We start from the raw sequence: 16,842 nt of genomic DNA on the forward strand, positions 1-16,842 counted from the left end.
ATGTGTCAGCTGTCTCTCACAGCCATTGAAGGCGGCTGAAATTTTACCCTGATGTTTGGTGAATTAAACGCAACACATTTTTCACACTATTTTGGAGTTCTGCTGCTTTCCTTTTGTGTGTATACATTATATATAAATAATGCCAGACTATATATAGTATAGAAATGCCCTTTTCTGCTTTAGTTATAGAAATGAGTCAGAAAAGAGCAAGCTGCAGGACTATAGATTCCTTCTTCAGTATTAGTGCAAAAAAGTCATCAGGAACACTAGAAAGCACTTCATGTATGGAATCTGACACTAGCCTCCCATCTAGTTCTGGTACATTTGTAGAGCCAATAGTTCAGAATGAGTTGCCACTGTCTGATACCCCTCCCGAAACCGGCAGTATCCAAATGAATGACATTGGCACACATCTTGGAAAAACAATTAATAATTACACCAAATGCTTGCTTTTGGAAAATCCATGGCAACCTCCTCCGGATATGAACTAACTACCTTTGTCTGTTCAGAACATGACTTCCAAGAATGGAGAAACGCAAACAATAAAGCGTTACTTGTCGAAGCAACATATTGATAGTTTTCCTTGGCTAGTGTATTCGGCTGCCAAGAAGGGTTTATTTTGCAAGTACTGTGCATTGTTTGCGCAACATCGGAAGGGTGGTCATAATAAAGGCATGGCCCTTGGAAAATTGGTAACTGAGCCCCTGACTAATTTTAAAAAGCTTAAGGGCAAGGATGGAGATTTAGAAGTCCATGAAAGACTTGTTTATCACCGGGAGAGTGTAACCGAAGGAAAAGCATTTTTACAAACCTATCATTCACCAGACAATGAAATTGTTAATCAAATAAACTCGCATCGTCTTCAGAAGGTGAAGGAGAACCGAGAGAGAATTCGCCCTATCACTGAGTCAATTATATTTTTGGGCAGACAAAATATACCTCTGCGTGGCCATCGAGATGATGGTGCTTTACTAGATGACTCCACTCCAGATGTGAATGAAGGCAACTTTCGGGAATTGCTCAAATACCGAGTTGCATCTGGAGACAAAATGTTAGAGAAGCACCTTATTACTGCATCTTCTCGTGCTACTTACATTTCTAAATCTACTCAAAATGATTTAATAATGTGTTGTGGTGAAAAAATTTGCAATATCATTGTAGGTAGAATTGGAGAAGCTTGCTATTTTAGTGTGATCTTTGATGAAACAACAGATCTTTCACATACAGAGCAACTTTCACTCAATTTTAGATATGTCTACAATGAAACTATTTGTGAAGATTTTGTAAAAATTTGTAGATGCTTATTAATTAGCAACCCAGAAGGAATCGGTTATTGAACCAAGGCTTACAGGGCAGGTTTTGGGCCAGATAGTGATTAAACTAATTAAAGAGCTCTCCCTGAATATCACTCACTGTGTTGGCATTGGAACAGACAGTTGCAGTGTTATGTCTTCAGAGGTCACTGGTGCTGTGTCAGAAATTCTTCGTGAAGCACCCAATGCTTGCAGATGTCCTTGCTATAACCATTCTCTAAACAAGTAAATTTCAAAGTCCTCCCAAGTTTCAGCAGTTCGCAATGCAGTAGGAGTTGTCAAATCAACTATTTAATTCTTCAGCCAATCAGCAAAGCGCAATTTTGTTTTAAAGCAGGAGTTAGGCTCTCAACTGAGCAGTCTTTGTGAAACTAGATGGGTAGAACACCATGATTCTCTCATAAGATTTCGAGATGGTCTTGTAAAAGTAGCGAGTGCACTAACAGCGATATCTCAGTGGAAATGTTTAAGCACTAGCTCAACAGCATCTATTCTTATCCATTCTCTGTGCAGTACAGAGTTTATCTTTTCCTTGGTTTCGCTCATTAACATTTTAAAAGTAACCCTACCTTTGAGTCGATTCCTTCAATCACCAACACTTGATTTATCCAGTGCATCTGACTTTTTTACTGATACCATGAGAACCCTGGAGAATATGCGATGTACTGCTGATAGCACTTTTTCCACCTTGCATATAGAGGCTATGGAATTGGCCTCAGAACTTGGAGTGGAACTAAAACTGCCACTCCTTGGAGAAAGACAAGTGCACAGATCAAATTACAATGCAACATCAACTGAAGAATACTTCAAGAAATCTTTATATATTGCCTTGCTGGACAACATTATTATTGATTTAAAAGCTCGTTTGCCAGTTGATTCAATGCAGTGTTTCCAGATTCAAATCCTGATGCCAAAAGTACTTTTGGAGAAAAAAAATGGAAACCATGGGTCCTGTTGCTGTGCAATCACTATCAAAACGTTTCCACACAATTTTAGCTCATGGTAATGAGAAGATAATGGAGACGTTACTGCAAGGAGAACTAAGTATCTAGGTCACAAAATGGAAACGAGAGTTATTGCAAAATAAGGAAATTCCACAAACAGTCCTTGAAGTGTTAGATTTGTGTGACCAGGACCTTTTCCCAACCATCAGAAGTTTACTTCTGATCTTGGCAACTCTCCCTGTAAGTGTGGCCTCTGCAGAGAGATCATTCTCAACCCTCCGTCGTGTTAAAACATGGCTTAGGTCACGAATGGCAGAGGCTTATGGCTTATGTTTACTTTACATTCACAGAGATATTCCTGTGAATATTGACAAAGTCATTCAGCTGTTTGCGAAGCAAGGAAAACGAAGACTTGAACTAATTCTGTGATTTTTCAATCTTTTAATCTTTTGTAACTTAATAGTGGAGTGTGTCTGTTGCTGTCTGAGAAGAGTTTGGTTAGCGATACCGTTTAGGTTTTGATAAATGTGTTTTTTTCCTCTTTAAACATAGTTACATTGAATAAAAAGAGACATGCATCAAGTTCAGCCTCTCTCTCATGTGTTGATTGCTGTTACTATCCAGAAGAAAAAATATCCAGTTTTTTAGCTCTTTCCAATATTGCAACAAACTAGAAAAAAATTCCCTACAATTTAAGGTTTATGGCCCTGATTTACTATTGTAAACCCAACCTGTTTTGTCGGGTTGTGCGCCAAAATTGTGCTGGCCCCAGTATTTGTACCAGAATGTGCACCAAAATGTCAAAAGAACAAACCTACAAAGAAATCCTAAAAAGGTGCATGGCCGCCTATATCCCTTAAAGGGGTACTCCAGGGAAGTTAAGGAAAATAAATATGCCCCAAAGCCACCACAATACCTGTTCTGTGTCCACTGTAGTTATTCATGTGATTTTGGCAGCACCTTTGGCCCCTGATGTCTCCTAAATACTTTTTCCTTGTTTGCTGTACAGAGACTACAACTCCCAGAATTCAGCGCAGGTCTGTGTAATGGCTGCCAGACAACTGCTTTCACTATCTGTGTGCAGGCTTACACTGCAGATCACACACACTGGGGGAGATTTATCAAACTGGGTGAGAGAAAAAGTGGAGGGATTTTCCCACAGCAACCAGCTAACAAGCTGAGGTAAAGTGAAAGCAGAGCTGTGATTGGCTGCATATGGGGAAATCTCTCCACTTTCTCTCTCACACAGTTTGATAAATTTGTCTAATTATATTTAGACAAATTCATAGGTTGGTGAGAGGGAAAGAATGGGCTATGGATTTAGTTCCCCGGAGTACCCCTTTAATGTTATGTTTTTTGCAAGTATTCATCCAGTTGCTCTTTAAACGTCTGTTCAGACTCTCTCAAAAAACACATCTGCAGGCAGAGGATTCAACATCTGTATTGTTTTTTTGTGTGAAAAACATTTTCCTTTGCCTTAGAAAAATCCCCTTTCTTCAAGTCTAAATGTGTGACCATGTGTCCTATATAAAGCCCTGTTTATGTACACATTCTATTATATTGTACAGAAACTGCTTAAAATGTCTTATGATCTTTGTAATATTTATATATCTGTTTGTATTCTAAGGCCATGTTCACTCTACAGAATTTCTGTACAGAGAATCTCTGTGCGGACAGCCGTCTCCTAGAAAGAAGGCTATGCATTTTGCGCGGTGTCTGCAGAAAGATTGAACGGGTTCATTGTTTCTCCAGATACAGTAATGGGAATTTCCGTGCTGAAAAAAATCATCTGGCATGGAAATTCCGTTGTGTGCACAGTGCAGCAGAATCCTGTTGAATTCAATGGGACTATGCTGCAGCAGAATTTCCATGCCAAATTCCTGTATGATACAGTTCCGTGAGCAACAAATCTTATTTTCTCTTCACCAACACAAAATACTCTAGTGCCCCTCCCGAGACTAGACTCTGGATCCGCCCCTGGTACAAACACTAATGTAACCTCCCCAGCCACCGGCAGACTCCCGCAGTGGGGAATTACTACTCCCAGCATGGAAACAAGTCTGTTCCATGATGGGAGTAGTAGTAGTCCCTCAGCACTGCAGGAGTCTACTGATGTCACCTCTTCTGAGCATGCTCAGTAAAAATAACGTCCCTTACAATAACGGGCATTTATGGGTGTATTTACTAACGTATGTCGGCCATAGACTTCAATGTTAAAGATAAAGTACATTAATTTACCCGTTTTATTCTGACGTGCGAAAAATTAGTGCATGTCACGTTATTTCTCCCGTCACAACTAACGTACGTTAGTCATGACGGGCTATAACGTGTGACAAAGGGTAAACGAAAAAACCCATTGACTTGACTGGGGTTGTGTAACGTGTGTTAATAATTATGTTTCAAAAGTACGTGTATTAACAGAGAACCTCATAGTGTGAAAGCAGCCTTAAATAGAAGTAATTTACCGATCTGTTCAACTTTCTGGCACGAGTTGATTTAAAAAAAAAAAAATTCCACCAGAGTACCCCTTTAACCCCTTAAGGACCAAGCCCATTTTAACCTTAACCCCTTCAGGACCAAGCCCATTTTGGCCTTAAGGACCAGAGCGTTTTTTGCACATCTGACCACTGTCACTTTAAACAATAATAACTCTGGAATGCTTTTAGTTATCATTCTGATTCCGAGATTGTTTTTTCGTGACATATTCTACTTTAACAAAGTGGTAAATTTTTGTCGATACTTGCATCCTTTCTTGGTGAAAAATCCGCAAATTTGATGAAAAATTAGAAAATTTTGCATTTTTCTAACTTTGAAGCTCTCTGCTTGTAAGGAAAATGTATATTACAAATTAAAAAAAAATGTATTCACATATACAATATGTCTACTTTATGTTTGCATCATAAAAGTGACGAGTTTTTACTTTTGGAAGACACCAGAGGGCTTCAAAGTTCAGCAGCAATTTTCCAATTTTTCACAAAATTTTCAAACTCACTATTTTTCAGGGACCAGTTCAGGTTTGAAGTGGATTTGAAGGGTCTTCATATTAGAAATACCCCACAAAAGACCCCATTATAAAAACTGCACCCCCCAAAGTATTCAAAATGACATTCAGTCATCATTTTAACCCGTTAGGTGTTTCACAGGAATAGAAGCAAAGTGAAGGAGAAAATTCACAATCTTCATTTTTTACACTCGCATGTTCTTGTAGACCCAATTTTTGAATTTTTACAAGGGGTAAAAGGAGAAAATTTATACTTATATTTGTAGCCCAATTTCTCTCGAGTAAGCACATACCTCATGTGTCTATGTAAATTGTTCGGCGGGCGCAGTAGAGGGCTCAGAAGGGAAAGAGCGACAAGGGGATTTTGGAGAGTACGTTTTTCTGAAATGTTTTTTGGGGGGCATGTTGCATTTAGGAAGCCCCTATGGTGCCAGAACAGCAAAAACCCCTCACATGGCATACCATTTTGGAAACTAGACCCCTTGAGGAACATAACAAGGAATAAAGTGAGCCTTAATACCCCACAGGTGTTTCACGACTTTGGCATATGTAAAAAAAAAAATATTTTTTGTTCACTAAAATGTGTGTTTCCCCCTAAATTTCACATTTTTCCAAGGGTTAATAGCAGGAAATACCCCCCAATATTTGTAACCCCTTCTCTTCTGAGTATGGAGGTACCCCATAAGTTGACCTGAAGTGCACTATGGGCGAACTATAATGCTCAGAAGAGAAGGAGTCATATTTGGCTTTTTGAGAGCAAATTTTGCTCGGGGGGCATGTCGCATTTAGGAAGCCCCTATGGTGCCAGAACAGCAAAAAAAAAAACACATGGCATACCATTTTGGAAACTAGACCCCTTGAGGAATGTAACAAGGAATAAAGTGAGCCTTATTACCCCACAGGTGTTTCACGACTTTTGCATATGTAAAAAAAAAAAAAAAAAAATTTCCACTAAAATGTGTGTTTCCCCCCCAAATTTCACATTTTTGCAAGGGTTAGTAGCAGGAAATACTCCCCAATATTTGTAACCCCTTCTCTTCTGAGTATGAAGGTACCCCATAAGTGGACCTGAAGTGCACTATGGGCGAACTACAATGCTCAGAAGAGAAGGAGTCATATTTGGCTTTTTGAGAGCAAATTTTGCTCGGGGGGCATATCGCATTTAGGAAGCCCCTATGGTGCCAGAACAGCAAAAAAAAAACCACATGGCATACCATTTTGGAAACTAGACCCCTTGAGGAACGTAACAAGGGATACAGTGAGCATTTGCCCCCCACTGGTGTCTGTCAGATCTTTGGAACAGTGGGCTGTACAAGTTTTCATTTTCACGGACCACTGTTCCAAAGATCCGTCAGACACCAGTGGGGTGTAAATTCTCACTGCACCCCTCATTACATTCCGTGAGGGGTGTCGTTTCCGAAATGGGGTCACATGTGGGGTTTTGTTTTTTTTGCGTTTGTCAAAACCGCTGTAACAATCAGCCACCCCTGTGCAAATCACCTCAAATGTACATGGCGCACTCTCCCTTCTGGGCCTTGTTGTGCGCCCCCAGAGCACTTTGCGCTCACATATGGGGTATCTCCGTAGTCGGGAGAAATTGCGTTACAAATTTTGGGGGGCTTTTTTCCCCTTTTACCTCTTGTGAAAATGTAAAGTATAGGGCAACATCAGCATGTTAGTGTAAAAAATTTAATTTTTTTACACTAACATTCTGGTGTAGACCCCAACATTTCCTTTTCATGAAGGGTTAAAGAAGAAAAAGCCCCCCAAACCTTGTAACACAATTTCTCCCGAGTACGGCGATACCCCATATGTCGCCCTAAACTGTTGCCTTGAAATACGACAGGGCTCCAAAGTGAGAGCGCCATGTGCATTTGAGGCCTAAATTAGGGATTTGCATAGGGGTGGACATAGGGGTATTCTACGCCAGTGATTCCCAAACAGGGTGCCTCCAGCTGTTGCAAAACTCCCAGCATGCGTGGACAGTCAACGGCTGTCCGGCAATACTGGGAGTTGTTGTTTTTCAACAGCTGGAGGCTCTGCTTTGGAAACAGTGGTGTACCGGACGTTCTTATTGGGGGAGGGGGGCTGTGTAGGGGTATGTGTATATGTAGTGTTTTTAACTTTTTCTTTTATTTTGTGTTAGTGTAGTGTAGTGTTTTTAGGGTACAGTCACATGGGCGGGGGATTACAGCGAGTTTCCCAGCGCAAAATTTGCTGCATCTCAAGATGCGAGAAACCCACTGTAAAAGCCTCGCCCATGTGAATGTACCCTGTACATTCACGGGGGGGGGGGGGGGGTTGCACCAGCTGTTGCAAAACCACAACTCCCAGCATGCATGGTCTGTTAGTGCATGCTGGGAGTCATAGTTTTGCAACAGCTGGAGGCACACAGGTTAGGAAACACGGAGTTAGAAACAGACAATGTTTCCCAACCAGTGTGTCTCCAGTTGTTGCAAAACTACAACTCCCAGCATGCCCAGACAGCTGAAGGGCATGCTGGGAGTTGTAGTTCGGCAACATCTGAAGGGCCAGGTGTTGCTGAACTAAAACTCCCAGCATGCCTGGACAGTCAGTGCATACTGGGAGTTGTAGTTTTGCAACAGCTGGAAGAGCACAGATTGGAGACCATTATACAATGGTCTCCAAACTGGGGCTCTCCAGATGTTGCAAAACTACAACTCCCAGCATGCATGGTCTGTTAGTGCATGCTGGGAGTTATAGTTTTGCAACAGCTGGAGGCACACAGGTTAGGAAACACTGAGTTAGAAACAATGTTTCCCAACCAGTGTGTCTCCAGTTGTTGCAAAACTACAACTCCCAGCATGCCCAGACAGCTGAAGGGCATGCTGGGAGTTGTAGTTCGGCAACATCTGAAGGGCCAGATGTTGCTGAACTAAAACTCCCAGCATGCCTGGACAGTCAGTGCATGCTGGGAGTTGTAGTTTTGCAACAGCTGGAAGAGCACAGATTGGAGACCATTATACAATGGTCTCCAAACTGGGGCCCTCCAGATGTTGCAAAACTACAACTCCCAGCATGCCCAGACAGCCAAAGGCTGTCTAGGCATGCTGGGAGTTGTAGTTTTCAGACTCCTAGAAGCAGCAGTGAAGATCTTCACTGCTGCCTCTGAGGACCACATACTTACCCGTCGCTGCTCGTCCACGTGGCCGGTCGCGCGCTGCTCCTCGGTCCCGCCGCTGGATCAGGTAAGTCCGCCGGTCCCCACGTGTTCCCCCCGAATGCCGCAGGTCCCCGCGAGCCCCTGCAGCCTTCGTCCCCCGTTCTGCCCGACTTCCAGGAGCGGGCAGTGCGGGGGATCTGAACTTTCACCCCAGATCACTGTGATTGGTCCACAGGGACCAATCACAGTGATCGCTGACCAGGACCATCAATGGATGGTCCTGGGGGTGAAGCAGAAGTTGTCCCCTGCTGGAAACAGCGGGACTTCTGCCAGTTAACCCGTGCGATGCTGCGCATCGCCGGGTTAACTGAATGTCATTTATAAACGCCGGGATGCGCGAACACACTGCACAACCCGGCGTTTATATATGACATTCTGCGGGAAGGGGTTAAAGGGGTATTCCGGGCATAAACATTTATCCCCTATCCAAAGGTGAGTGGGGGGAGGATAATAAAGCAAAGAAAGCAGACAGTGGGATGGATAGGTTAGAGAGGGGTCAGGACATAATGGTGGGTGGAGAGGAGTCCTGTGGGGGGAGGTTAAGAGCAGTGGATAAGGAGATCCATGCGTTACAAACCAGCTGTAAAAATAAATGTAGCCCGAAAAATTGTAATCCCAATAATTCAAAAAATTCCATCAGCCCCAATAACTCAATAACTACAATAAGCCCCATTAACTCAAAAAATACCGTTAGCCCCAATAACTTAAATAACAACGTTAGACGCAATAACGCAAAAAATCCCATTAGCCCCAATAACTTAAATAACAACGTTAGACCCAATAACTCAAAAAATCCCATTAGCCCCAATAACTCAATAACTACAATAAGCCCAATTAACTCAAAAAATACAGTTAGCCCCAATAACTTAAATAATAACGTTAGACCCAATAACTAAAAAAATCCCATTAGCCCCAATAACTTAAATAGTACAATTAGCCCTTATAACTCAAATAATAACATTAACCCCTATAACTCTGAAAATCCCATTAGTGAGACTATATGTGTAAAACTTAATGGAAATGTAAAGTGTATGTTCACAAATGCCAGAAGCCTAGCAAATAAAATGGGGGAGCTTGAGGCCTTGATACTGGAGGAACATATTGATATAGTTGGGGTCACTGAGACATGGCTGGACTCCTCGCATGACTGGGCCGTTAATCTGCAGGGGTTTACATTGTTTCGCAAGGATAGAATGAACAGAAAAGGTGGTGGAGTCTGTCTGTATGTAAGAAGTGGTATGAAAGTCAGTGTGAACGATGCCATAGTGTGTGATGATTCTGAGGATGTGGAATCACTGTGGGTAGAATTACAAAAGGAGGGAAATACTGAAAAAATAATATTTGGTGTAATCTACAGACCCCCTAATATCACTGAAGAGATAGAAGTTCGGCTTCATAAACAAATAGAGAGGGCCGCCCGGGCAGGTACAGTGGTAATAATGGGAGATTTTAACTATCCAGATATAGATTGGGGCCGGGGGTTGGCTAAAATTACAAAGGGGAGAAAATTCCTAAATTTATTGCAGGATAATTTTATGGGCCAGTTTGTGGAGGACCCAACAAGAAGTGATGCCTTGTTGGATCTGATCATTACCAACAACGCAGAGCTGGTTGGTAATGTAACTGTGCGGGAAAACCTTGGTAATAGCGACCACAATATAGTTACTTTTGACTTAAAATGTAGAAAACAAAGACAGGCGGGGAAGGCAAAAACATATAACTTTAAAAAGGCAAATTTCCCTGGGCTGAGAGCTGCACTACAGGACATAGACTGGGGGGAGGTGTTGTCAAATACTGATACAGAAGGTAAATGGGACATCTTTAAATCAACTCTAAATAACTATACAGCTAAATATATACCAAAGGGGAACAAATATAAACGATTAAAACTAAATCCTACATGGCTGACACATGATGTTAAAAGAGCAATAAACAACAAAAAAATAGCCTTCAAAAAATTCAAATCTGATGGGTCAGCTATAACATTTAAACAGTACAAGGAGCTTAATAAAATCTGTAAAAATGTAATAAAAACAGCAAAAATTCAAAATGAGAGACAGGTGGCCAAAGAAAGCAAAACTAATCCTAAATATTTTTTTAGATATATAAATACAAAAAAACCAAGGACAGAGCATGTAGGATCCCTTAATAATGATAATGGGGAGGTTTTGTCACGGGCGATCAAGAGAAGGCGGAGCTACTGAATGGGTTCTTTAGTTCTGTATACACTATGGAAAAAGGAGCTGACATTGGCCAGGTCAATGCTGGTAACACATCATATAATGTACTGAACTGGCTTAATGTAGAGATGGTACAAGGTAAGTTAAGTTAAGTAAATGTAAGCAAATCTCCAGGGCCGGATGGACTACACCCAAGAGTTCTTAGAGAGGTAAGTTCAGTAATATCTGTACCCCTGTTCATGATAGAGCCTTGACAGAGGAATGGCTGTGGATATAGTGTTTCTGGATTTTGCCAAAGCGTTTGATACTGTCCCTCACAGACGTCTGACAGGTAAGTTAAGGTCCTTGGGCTTGGAAACTTTAGTTTATAACTGGATTGAACACTGGCTCATGGATCGTACCCAGAGAGTGGTGGTCAATGATTCGTACTCTGATTGGTCCCCGGTTATTAGTGGTGTACCCCAAGGTTCAGTACTGGGCCCGCTGCTGTTTAATTTATTTATCAATGATATAGAGGATGGTATTAACAGCTCTGTTTCTATCTTTGCAGATGACACCAAGCTTTGTAGCACGGTACAGTCTATAGAGGATGCGTATAGGTTACAAGATGACTTGGATAGACTAAGTGTCTGGGCATCCACTTGGCAAATGAGGTTCAATGTGGATAAATGTAAAGTTATGCACCTGGGTACTAATAACCTGCATGCGTCGTATGTCTTAGGGGGGATTAAACTGGCAGAGTCACTGGTAGAGAAGGATCTGGGTGTACTTGTAGATCACAGACTACAGAATAGCATGCAATGTCAGGCTGCTGCTTCCAAAGCCGGCAGGATATTGTCATGTATCAAAAGAGGCATGGACTCAAGGGACAGGGACATAATACTCCCCCTTTATAAAGCATTGGTACGGCCTCACCTGGAATATGCTGTTCAGTTTTGGTCGCCTGTTCATAAAAGGGACACTGCGGAGATGGAAAGGGTGCAGAGACGAGCGACTAAACTAATATGGGGCATGGAACATTTTAGCTATGAGGAGCGATTAAAGGAGTTACAATTGTTTAGTCTTGAGAAGAGACGTTAAAGGGGGGATATGATAAACGTATATAAGTATATAAATGGCCCATACAAAAAATATGGAGAAAAACTGTTCCAGGTTAAACCCCCCCAAAGGACGAGGGGGGGTTTAGTCTAAAGGGGCGACACGCCTTCTTTACCGTGAGGACTGTGAATTTATGGAACGGTCTACCTCAGGAACTGATCACAGCAGGAACAATTAACAGCTTTAAAACAGGGTTAGATACATTCCTGGAACAAAATAACATTAATGCTTATGCAGAATTATAAAACTACATCCCTTTCCCTTATCCCCTTACACCCTTCACTTCAATTCCCTGGTTGGACTTGATGGACGTATGTCTTTTTTCAACCATACTAACTATGTAACTATGTAACTATGATAGAGGATAAGATGTATGATCGCGGGGGGGGGGGGGGGTTCGCTGGGACCCCCTCAATCTCCCAGCAGCACCCGCAATCTATGCAGGAGCTGAGTCTCCAGTTTCGGAAACCTCTGGGTTTCCGGGACTGGGGACATCACTTCAAGCCCCCTCCATTCATATCTATGGGGGGTGGGTGATAAGGAATTATTTAACCCCTTAAGGACTGAGCCCTTTTTCACCTTAAGGACTGAGCCCTTTTTTGCAATTCTGACCACTGTCACTTTATGCATTAATAACTCTAAGATGCTTTTACCAATTATTCTGATTCTGAGATTGTTTTTTCATGACATATTCTACTTCTTTTAGTGGTAAATTTTTGTCGCTACTTGCATCCTTTCTTGGTGAAAAATCCCCAAATTTCATGAAAATGTTGAATTTTTCTAACTTTGAAGCTCTCTGCTTGTAAGGAAAATGGATATTCCAAATGAATTTTATATTGATTCACAAATACAATAGGTCTAATTTATGTTGGCATCATAAAATGGAAATTTTTTACTTTTTGAAAAAAATTAGAGGGCTTCAAATATAGCAGCAATTTTAAAATTTTCATGAAAATAGATGTTACAGAACTACAACTCCCACATGCCTGGGCAGTCTAGGCATGCTGAAAGTTGTAGTTTTACAACATCTGGAGGGCTACTGTTTGGGCACCACTGTAATAGTGGTCTCCAAACTGTGACCCTCCAGATGTTGCAAAACTACAACTCCCAGCATGCCCAGACAGCCAAAGGCAGTTTGCAGTTTGACAACCACTAGAAGGGCAGCAATAAATATCGCTTTACTGAATGATTTCAGCAGGCATCCCTGTCCGGTCCCCAACTGGCTAGCGGCAGGAACCGGAATTCTCACGGGCGTAGCCATACGCCCTCAGTCCTTAAGGACTTTAAAACAGGGGTGTATGGATACGCCTGCCGTCCTTAAGAGGTTAATGCTTTGAGATTATTAGTCTTGATTCCTCTGCAGGTAGAATGAAGTCTCACAATATCCTAAAACTATCATCTCAATATGAAGATAATTATTTATTTTATTTAATTAATATATTCACCAATCTAAATGGTATAATTCCATCCACATTATCTAAATTAGTCTTAATTAAATGGAACACCATTTTTGTGTCTCTTACCAAGTCTATGTAAGAACATCGCTTTGGCTCTTAGGAGCACTGAACGGCCCATCTCACCATCATGTCATCATGTATAGCCATTGGCCTGGTACCATGTGATCAATTCGACTTGCTGGGATCTCACATGGCTTTTTCACCTTGTTGGACCTATTTCCTGTGTGTTGTAGAGAGTTCTTGGTCTTTCTTTTTCCCTTGTCTCTCTTCCTTTGTGTTCTTTCTACAGTCCCTAACATCTAGTTTACCAGACTTTTTAATTATTTAGACACACCCTCCTAATTTTATTTTTAATTTGCATAGCCCACTGTTCCAAAGACCTGTCAAAGGCCAGTGGGGTGTAAATGCTCACTGCACCCCTTATTACATTCCGTGAGGGGTGTAGTTTTCCAAAATGGGGTCACATGTATGGGGGGGGGGGGATCCAAAGTTCTGGCACCATGGGGGCTTTGTAAATACACGTGGCCTTCAATTCTGGACAAATTTTCTCTCCAAAAGCCAATGGCGCTCCATCTCTTCTGAGCATTGTAATTCACCCGCAGAGCACTTTACATCCACATATGGGGTTACAAAAATGCCAAGTGGGTTTTCAAATACATTCCTTGCTTTGTATTAATTAATTGCAATTAAAAACCTGAACATATAAATGCAGCCTAAGGCCAATGCTAAAACCACATGGCATTTTTCCCCATAGACATGAGAGACAAACATCCAGAACTTGTTAAAAAAAAATTATTGTTTAACAGTTAAGTCATAACTGGTGGGCATTGGCAGCCTACATCTGTAAGATGTAGGTCATGGGCTGGTAAGGGGTTAAGGATAGGTTCACTTGGGAAAAAAATGGCAGTGTAAAAACCACCTCAAAATCAGTGTGGAATTTGAAGTGTGTTTTTTTGGGCAGATTTTGAGGTGATTTTTTATTTGGCTTTTCAGACTTTTCTTCCAAATTCCCTTCCTTTTGCAGCACTGTTTTTTGATAACCACATGCTTATTTCAACATTCCGCATTGGAGTCAACAGGAGATGAAAACTGTGTTTTTGGTCTGTGTGAACATAAGGCATCTTCACACGGTTGAATTCAACAGGATTCTGCTGCACTGTGCACATGGCGGAATTTCCTCGCTAGATGTTTCTGGCATGGAAATTCCATTTTCTGCATCCGCACAAAGAATAAACACCTTCATTCTTTGTGTTGCGTCTTCACGGAATGCACAGTCGTCTATGAGACAGCGCATTCTTGTGTGGTCATAGCGCCGGCATGTTATGCCTATGCCCCGCAGTGTCCACATATTCTCCGTGCGGACATTCCGCCATGTAAACATAGCCTAAGGCTGGGTAAATTTTTTTTTTTTTTTAAATGTCCTTAAGGGGTTAAGGGAACCTGTAAGTTTTACAGTAAAGGGCACTCCATATAAACAACCCCCCCAAATTAATAAAATTGCGGTTTTCTTTGCAAATAATATTTTTTGGGTTGCGCCACACATTGTATAGTAAAATGAAAGGTGTCATTACAAAGTACAATCGGTCATGCAAAAAACAAACCATTATATGGATCTGTGGGTGGAAAAATAAGGCTAGGTTCACACTGCGGAATCTCCGGGCAGAAAATTTCCGCCCGGAGATTCCGAGTGCGGCCAGCGCCGACTGAATCAGGACCGCGCGGACACTGAAGTCTCCAATAGACTGCAATGTGTTCTGTGAGTATTTCCGCCTGAAGAATTAGCAAAGCCATTCTTCAGGCGGAAATTTCCAAACGGATTTTCCGTTCACAAATTCCGAAGTGTGAATTTGTGAACAGAAACCCATTCACTATACTATACATTTTAGTAAGCGGAATTTCTGCCTGCAATCTCAAAGCGGAATTGTAGGAGGGAATTCCGTAGTGTGAACCTAGCCTAAGAGTTATGCCTCTTGGGCGTAGAAGAAAAAAAACAAAATGCTAAAATTAACCCCTAAACGACAATGGACGTAAATGTACGTCATGGTGCCGTGGTACTTAACGCACCATGACATACATTTACGCTCAACCAAAATAGAAAAAGCAAAGCAAAAAGTGATAGCACATATATCAAAGTTAATCTTTATTATACAAAAATAGCCACATGTAATTAAAAACATTTAAAAAGGAGGTCCACAAAACATATCTGAACACCTTAAGCCATTGGGAGGGATCCCAGAGCTGATCTGGTGCTCCCCCACAAACAAGGACACCTGTCAAATCTCTCAATAATAAAGTGCAATATTCTCCCTGTGACTTTTAGCCCCAACACAATATAACATATGATACACAAATGGCAGCTCTAATGGTCCAAACTCATGAACAAAAAGTAAATGGTCTCACTGCAAGCAAAATAAGCAATTTCTACATAAACAATGCAATAGATACACTACAGCTGCAACATAAAATGATCAAATATCCCAAGTCACATCATATAGTCAAAGGAGCAAATACATGTACGTCACACTGTTATGTAGAGAGCGGGTGTCCCCCCAAAAAAAACCTAGATCCCCACGCATTCCGTCACACTTGGTGACTTCCTCAGATGCGCCCCTGAGGAAGTCACCAAGTGTGACGGAACGCGCTTTTAATTACATATGGCTATTTTTGTATAATAAAGATTAACTTTGATGTATACTCTTGGTGTGCTATCACTTTTTGCTTTGCTTTTTCTATTTTGGCTGTAAATTTTGTTTTAAAGCATAGATAAGCACCCATTAATAATATTTTTTGTGGTTGAGCCCACTTATTCAATAGTACATTTACGCTTCACCATGACCGCAAGCACCGGACCAGTGCTCGCGTCATGCGCGGCAGGTCCCGGCTGCTATCAGCAGCTAGGGACCCGCCGGTAATGGCGGACATCCGCATTCGCGCGGATGTCCGCCATTAACACCTCAAGATGCTGTGATCAATACAGATTTGCGGCAGTGCGGTACTCTGAAAATGGATGATCAGATCGCCTGCAGCGCTGCGGCCGGGATCGGATCATCCAGTATGGCGGCCGGAGGTCCCCTCCCCTCAAATGATTGCTATAAATAGTCCCCTATGGGGACATAAAAAGTGTTTAAAAAAAAGTAAAAAAATGCAAAATAAAATAGTAAAAAAAATGTGAAAAATCCCCTTCCCCAATAAAAAGGTAAAATGTCCGTTTTTCCCATTTTACCCCCAAAAAAGCGTAAAAAAATAATACACATATTTGGTATTGCTGCGTGCGCAAAAGTCTGAACTATTAAATTTATTGTTAATTATCCCGTACGGTAAACGGCGTAAATGTAAAAAAATATAAAGTCCCAAATTGCTGCTTTTTTGTGACATTTTATTCCCAAAAATTTTTATCAAAAATGTATAAAAAGTAAAACCTAAGCAAACGTGGTACCGATAAAAACTACAGATCATGGCACAAAAAATGAGCCCTCATACAGCCCCTGTCAGGCCCAAGGCCTGATTATTAAAACCCAAATGTGTATTATAATTATAACAACTGTGTGTGATGGATCATCCAAGACATGGGTGAGAGGTCATTCAAACTGTGGGTTTTGTGTATTGCATTTTATTGGGGGGTCTGGCTGTTTGTTTACATCTCCTTTGAAGTCAAAGGCTTTTTT

General features: G+C 41.4%; 1 protein-coding gene across 4 annotated transcripts in view; it reads right to left on the reverse strand.

The window, feature by feature from the left end:
• The window catches only part of LOC130274095 (cytochrome P450 7A1), a 72,448-nt gene that overhangs the window by 46,010 nt on the left and 9,596 nt on the right, over positions 1-16,842 (reverse strand). For 2 of the 4 annotated variants that reach the window (XM_056521999.1, XM_056522000.1), the window contains exon 2: positions 1,883-2,061. The exons of the other annotated variants lie outside the window; for them this stretch is intronic. The gene's annotated coding sequence lies outside the window, so the exon portion shown is untranslated. The remainder of the gene's footprint in view (positions 1-1,882; positions 2,062-16,842) is intronic. 4 annotated transcript variants of the gene reach the window in all.

The sequence above is a fragment of the Hyla sarda genome, chromosome 5, assembly GCF_029499605.1.
Source record: "Hyla sarda isolate aHylSar1 chromosome 5, aHylSar1.hap1, whole genome shotgun sequence".
Classification (NCBI taxonomy): Eukaryota; Metazoa; Chordata; class Amphibia; order Anura; family Hylidae; genus Hyla; species Hyla sarda.